The sequence below is a fragment of the Arvicola amphibius genome, chromosome 10 (genome assembly GCF_903992535.2).
Source record: "Arvicola amphibius chromosome 10, mArvAmp1.2, whole genome shotgun sequence".
Classification (NCBI taxonomy): domain Eukaryota; kingdom Metazoa; phylum Chordata; class Mammalia; order Rodentia; family Cricetidae; genus Arvicola; species Arvicola amphibius.
Window position 1 is genome coordinate 118,619,360 of NC_052056.1, and position 7,003 is coordinate 118,626,362.

General features: G+C 44.9%; 1 pseudogene; it reads left to right on the forward strand.

The window, feature by feature from the left end:
* The first annotated feature begins 4,699 nt into the window (after nucleotides 1–4,699).
* Nucleotides 4,700–5,673, forward strand: LOC121677338 (annotated as a pseudogene).
* The last annotated feature ends 1,330 nt before the right edge of the window (nucleotides 5,674–7,003 follow it).

Here is a 7,003-nt window from a genome sequence, read left to right on the forward strand (position 1 = left end):
TTCATACACCCATCATCACCCCCTTTGAAGCACCTGCCCTTAGATGGACCTGCTACCTCCCATCTGCCCCATTGCCTCTCTGAGGCTTTGCCTGTGATGAGAACCTTCTCTGGCAACATTTCCATCCTTTTCTGAAATGCTTCCTCTTCTGAGAGATCTGCAGTTCCGCGTTGCAATCCATCTGCTCCGTATTTGCATGGTGCAATTGGATGCCCATGGCATCTGGCAGTCTTCAGGGAAGAGTCCCACAAGGGCATTGGTACTCTGCTGGGTGGTTCTAACACTGCTGAAAATAGGAACGGTGCACGTGTGTGTGTGTGTGTGAGAGAGAGAGAGAGAGAGAGAGAGAGAGAGAGAGAGAGAGAGAGAGAGAGAGAGAGAGAGAGATTGGCATGTCGTGAGGACACAGGCTTTCCCACATGAGATCAGATAATGAATTCTCTATGAGTGAGAACCTATTAATGATCAAAAACATGGCCTCTAAATTCAAGTATTTATGGTACTTGGAGGTGAGGTGTTTCAAAGTAAGTAATTACAAGTGTGTGTGTGTGCACGTGTGCACACACGCTCATGCATAGGAGACTGTTCATATGTGGGTATACATACATGTGAGGTCAAAGGTCTACCAGGAATCTTCCTTAGTTGATTCTCTTAGTGCTTGAGACAGTGGCTCTCATTTGGCCTGGAGATCACTGATTAAAGAACATGTTGGTCACCAAGCCCCAGGGATCCTTCTGTCTCTGCTACCCTGCCCAGGGCTGCTACTGCAGGCACACACCCCAGTTTTTTGTTTGGGTACTGGGATCCAGACTCAGGACTTCACGCTTGCATGGCAAGAACTTTACCGAGTGGTGAACACTCTGAAAGTAATTACCACTAAATGTAGGGATAACGATGCACCCACACATGATGCTGAACATAACTTAACATGGGGAAAACAAGAGGACCCAGCTAGTTCCCTTGCTGTGTATTACCAGTGAATCCCCTCCACCACGCTTTCCTGCAACAGGAAGTTCCTCACCAGAGGCCAGCACCTGGCCCTTGGATTTTCCAGACTCCAGAATCAGGAGGCTTCCAAGACAAACCGCCCAGTCTCAGGCATCAGAAACAAAACTCTCTTTCTGGTTCCTTGATGACTGTCATCTGCTGTCTCCCACACAGTTAGCTCCTCCTGACTTCAGGGACAGTCTTTGCCAAGAACAACTGTTGTTTTGCTGCTGCTGTTGTTGTTGTTACTAACCCTCTAGAAACTAGAGTTCTCTCATTTTCTTCTTGTGTTATGTGAATTACTTTGTTTAGACATGCTAGAACCATGCTAATGTCACAAATTGGGTGATATTGCCAATATCCATCCCCCTAGTCATCAGACAACACTGAGCCCTGAACAGGGGATATGTATATGCATGAAGTCTCCATTATGTGGGAATCTACTGGTTACCACAGCCACGAAGTTCTCTCCAGAAGAGAATATCCATTTGAATGCCAAAATAGTCATAGTTAAATGGTCACTTATAAAGTTAATACCCAGTCCATCCTCATGCCCTACATAACTGACTCATTTGGTGACCTAAAACAAATAAAACAAATAATTTCCTCATTGGAAATATAAACTGAAGACAAAAATTATCTCAAATTGGACATTCAAGTGTTGGTGGGATAGGATGGGGAAAGTCTTTCCAGTTTAGGGATCTGGAAGGTTATCTTCACGTAGAACTATTGAACAGCTCCCATTGTCTCTTCTCATGTTTGTGCCGCAGTGATAGGATGATTGAGTTTTAACTGTCTGTTCCAGGCTCCCTGTTGCTACCGTCATTTTCAGTTGTCCTTTGACTGGAACACACATTTGGTGGGAAGGTACCTGGCAAGATGTCAAGGACAGCAGAGCTCTAGAAGTCCAAGCCCCCCAAAATTCCAAGATGCAGAACCGCCTCGCTAGCTCAATCCCGCTGTGCAGTGAAAGGAACAGCCAGCTCCTTATGCTACGGCTCTCTGCTCTGGGGTTGACTCTGCTCTCCAGTAACTGAACCACCTCAGAGAGGCTCTCCCCTCTTCCCTTACATAGTCCACGTTCTCATGAGGTGAAATCCTCTGCCATGTAACAGAAAGCTGGAGCGAAGAGTGGCTGAGACCTGACTCCTGACGTCCAGTTTCCTCTCTGTGACTCCAGCTCTATAACATCCTGGAAATGAAAGTCACTAATTCATCTAAGCTTTAGATTCAAAGTCCATATACTGAGTGTAATAGAGTGGCCCATAGAGCACCAAGCTAAGGGTCAATAAAATGTGCGGAAGACCTCAGCTCATGGATCAGCATGTCTCACATGCTCCATAAGGATAGTTATTATCATTTTAGAGGAAGAATAATGTAGAGACAGGAAGAACCCCCCCACGAAGAATTTAATCTGGAGTCCCCAAACTGAGGAGACAATATTGAAACTCGTTCCTGAAACTTCTGTCATATCTGCTTGTGTCAATTTCCTTTTGAAATGTAATTACTTTCCCTCTTAGAAAATTCCCAAAACCTTAGAAGATAAAAATGTAAAAAATAAAATAGAGGAGGTCAACATTTCTCACTCCTTAGATCCCAGAAGGATTTGGGGGAAAAGCTGCTTTCTCAGTGTCCCCAGCCTTGCTTAATCATCACCGTCTGCCACAAGCTTCCTGGGGCTCTGCCTGATGCTGATCCATTTATTATGCAAGATCCTAAAGAGCTGCTTTAAGGTGTTTTGCTTCATTTTGTTGGTCAGCTGTTTGGTTGGTTGGTTCACGATATTTTATTGTTGTTTTATTTACTATTTATTTATTTATTTATTTTTAGGCAGGGTCTCACCATGCACCCCTATTTGGCCTGGAACTTATTTCAGTAGAGGCCAAATTGGCCTCGAACTCAAAAAGATCTGCCTGCCTCTGCCTCCCATGTACCAGGATTAGGGGTGTGCACCACTACTCCCTACCTTGTTTTAGCTTTGAAATGTGCCTAGATGCCGATGCAAGGAGTTGAACTCATGAGATGAAATATTGCAGGATGGGAATCTGGTGTGGGACAATTCTGTATTCTGTCAATTATGTTTTAAATAAACGCTGATTGACCAGTAGCCAGGCAGGAAGTATAGGCGGGACAACCAGACAGGAAGTAGAGGTGGGTCAAGGAGAACAGGAGAATTCTGAGAAGGAGGAAGTCCATTGCTCCCCAGTCCTGGTCAGACGGAGAAGAAGTAGGATGTGACAGCCTTGCTGAAAAAGGTATCGAGACATGTGACTAACATATACTAGAATAATGGGTTAATATAAGTTATAAGAGTTAATAAGAAGCCTGAGCACCTCTGTGTGATTTTCTTTGGGGCGAAATGGCTGTGGGACCTGGTGGGAGGACAGAAACAAGGCAGAACAGAAACCTCAGGCAACAAAACTGGATTATGTATATTATTGTGTTTTCTTTGAATTTTTTTGACTGTGAAGGAGTTAAGTACAGCATGTATATTAAAAAGGTATTATGACTTTAGAATTTGGGTCTGATGCTTTGGAAAAAAAAGGTTCTTCCTTTGTTTTCACAGAAGATGAAAACAAAGATGTAGATTGCTTCTACACCAATATAGTTTCATAGACCAAGGTCTCCTGAAAGGTTGCTGTGAATATCCTTGAAAAATTACTTCGCTCAACTTCTGACTCACATGTACCTTGCACACAGGATATACCATGAAAGACCAGCGCCCCCATACAGTATGAAGCAGTTTGGAGGAAAAAAAAACTATGCCCATATTCCCAAATATTGTTTATAACTGTTTGTTTACATTTAAAGGGGGATATGATATAGATATGAATAATTTGCATTGGTATGGATCTTGCTTTATTGATACAAATTTAAGATTAATTTTCTTATATGTATATGTATTTCTGATCTTGATTAAGGTATTGTGATTGTGTAGCTCATTTTAAAATGCAATGTATAATTAAGAAATATAGGTTATCATCTTTAAGAGTCAAGTTTGTAGTCATGTTAGATTTTATAGATATATAGAGATATATTTCAGTTAGATAGTCTTCAAATCCTTCAGAGACCTTGAGAATATGGCATTTAAAATGTTTAATAACTTAGGACTTTTCATGACAATGAGACACATCTGCTCCTGGAAGCACCAAAGCTACTTCAAGAGGAAGATGGGCATCGAAGAGGCCCCTTAGCCATTTGGGCAAGAAACTGCTCTTGCCTAGACTGCTTGACTGGATATGCAGTACCCACAGGGAGATGACTGCTGAACTTCCCTAAAGGTGAGATGGTCCTTTGGGGTTCCTGCTTCATAAAAGAATCTTCGAGACATTCTGCAGGACACAGAGGAAAATAACGGAAAACTGCCAATAAAAGCAGAACTGTCTTTGAAATTTCCTGCTTCATGGAAAAGTCTGCAGGATATTATAGGTCTAAAGGTCAAAGATGGATGACCCAATGCTATAGAAGAACTTTGGGTAAATGTCCAGGCAGTGAGATGTCTCTGTCAATTCTAGAATTTTAGAAGTTGTTTATAAAGCACTTCCTGTTTACTTAGATAATATTATATCCTTCTGAAGTCTTTGATGGAGTTGAAAAATTTATATAGTTTTCCTTAGTTATGATAAAAGATTAAGTAGAGGCTCTCTGCTTCTCCCTGTTCTAGAGACAGCCGCTTCTTTTCGTGCAGTGCCAGCCTTGTTCCAGAGACACGATGGTGAAGGTCAGAGTGAACAGATTTGGCTGTATTGGATGCCTGGTTACCAGGGCTGCCTTCACTTCTGGCAAAGTGGACGTTGTTGCCATCAATGACCCTTTCATCTACCTCAACTACATGGTCTACATGTCCCAGTATGGCTCCACCCACGGCAAGTTCAAAGGCACAGTCAAGGCTGAGAAAGGGAAGCTCAAGCCATCACCATCTTCCAGGAGCGAGATCCCGCCAACATCAAATGGGGTGATGCCGGCGCCGAGTATGTTGTGGAGTCAACCGGTGTCTTCACCACCATGGAGAAGGCTGGGGCCCACTTGAAGGGTGGGGCCAAAAGGGTCATCATCTCTGCCCCTTCTGCGGATGCCCCCATGTTTGTGATGGGTATGACAATTCCCTCAAAATTGTCAGCAATGCTTCCTGCACCACCAACTGCTTGGCCCCCTTGGCCAAGGTCATCCATGACAACTTTGGCAATGTGGAAGGGCTCATGACCACAGACCATGCCATCACGGCCACCCAGAGGACTGTGGATGGCCCCTCTGGGAAGCTGTGGCGAGACGGCCATGGTGCTGCCCAGAACATCATCCCTGCATCACACTGGTGCTGCCAAGGCTGTGGGCAAAGTCATCCCAGAGCTGAACAGGAAGCTCATGGGCATGGCCTTCCGTGTTCCTACCCCCAATGTGTCCGTCATGGATCTGACATGCCACCTGGAGAAAGCTGCCAAGTATGATGACATCAAGAAGGTGGTGAAGCAGGCATCCGAGGGCCCACTAAAGGGCATCCTGGGCTACACTGAGGACAAGGTTGTCTCCTGTGACTTTAACAGTGACTCCCACTCCTCCACCTTCGATGCTAGGGTTGGCATTGCTCTCAATGACAACTTTGTGAAGCTCATTTCCTGGTACGACAATGAATTTGGCTATAGCAACAGAGTGGTGGACCTCATGACCTACATGGCCTCCAAGGAGTAAGAAGCCTGCCCTGACCACCCATCCCAGCAAGGACACAGCAAGAGAGGCCCTCGGCTGCTGAGCAGTCTCTGTCCTAACTCAATCCTTAACACTGAGCATCTCCCTCACAGTTTCCATCCCAGACCCCCAGAATAGCAGGAGGGGCTTAGGGAGCCCTACTCTCTTGAATACCATCAATAAAGTTCATTGCACCCCTCAAAAAAAAGATTAAGTAGATATAAATATTGTAACTGTAATTCTTGATAACTGTTTTGTTATATGTAATTTTACTATGTTAAAGTTAAAGCCTTCCTTTTTGTTTAAACAGAAAAAGGGAAATGGTATAGGAGTTTCTTTTGTTCATGTGTTGCTTTCATTGGATAATGAATAAAGAAACTACCTTGGCCTAGTTGATTGGGCAAAACTTAGGTAGGCGGAGGAGTCAAGAACTGAATTCTGGGAGGAAGAAAGCAGAGTCAAAGAACCACCATGGAGCCACCAGAATCAGACATGCTGAATCTTTCCCGGTAAGCCACGACCTCGTGGTGACATACAGATTAATAGAAATGGGTTAAATCAAGACATGAGAGTTAGCCAATAAGAGGCTAGAGATAATGGGCCAGGCAGTGATTTAATTAATACAATTTCTGCGTGGTTATTTCCCGTGTAAGCTAGGCGAGCAGCTGGGACAAAGGGCCACCCTCCTCGTGCAACAGGAATCGAGCCTGTAGGCAGATCTGGGCAGTAAACAGCACTTACAGCAGCCTCTCCCCAGGAGAGTAGGCAGTGGCACTCCGGGTATCACCCTTCCCAGCCTGATACTCCTGTGCTCTGGATGCACTTTCTGCTGTGTTCTCTTCTAGATTACAAGATTCTACTTCTCCCAGGTGACTATGCTTCTGGCTTCCTGATAACAGCTCGGCCAATAGGAGGCAGAGGTGAAAGATGAAGGAAGGAAGGAAGGAAGGAAGGAAGGAAGGAAGGAAGGAAGGAAGGAAGGAAGGAAGGAAGGGGGAGGGAGGAAGAGGGAGGGAGGAAGAGAGGGAAGGAGGGAGGGAAAAAAGGAAAGAAGGAAGGGGGAGGGAGGGAGGAAGAGGGAGGGAGGAAGGGAGGGAAGGAGGGAAGGAGGGAGGGAGGGGAGAGGGAAAGAAGGAGGGAAGAAAGGAAGGAAGGAGCAGCCGGGGGTCTTCCTCACTCTGCCCATTTATCCAGCTTTGGTTGTAGCAGTAATTGCTGTAGAGTCTAGACAACATTTGACCTTGGCAGCATAGCTCTGATGAAGTAGGCATCTTTTTGTCCCTTCCTCCAGAGGCAGTATCCTAATATTGCTCATCTCTGAGTAGCTGTGTTC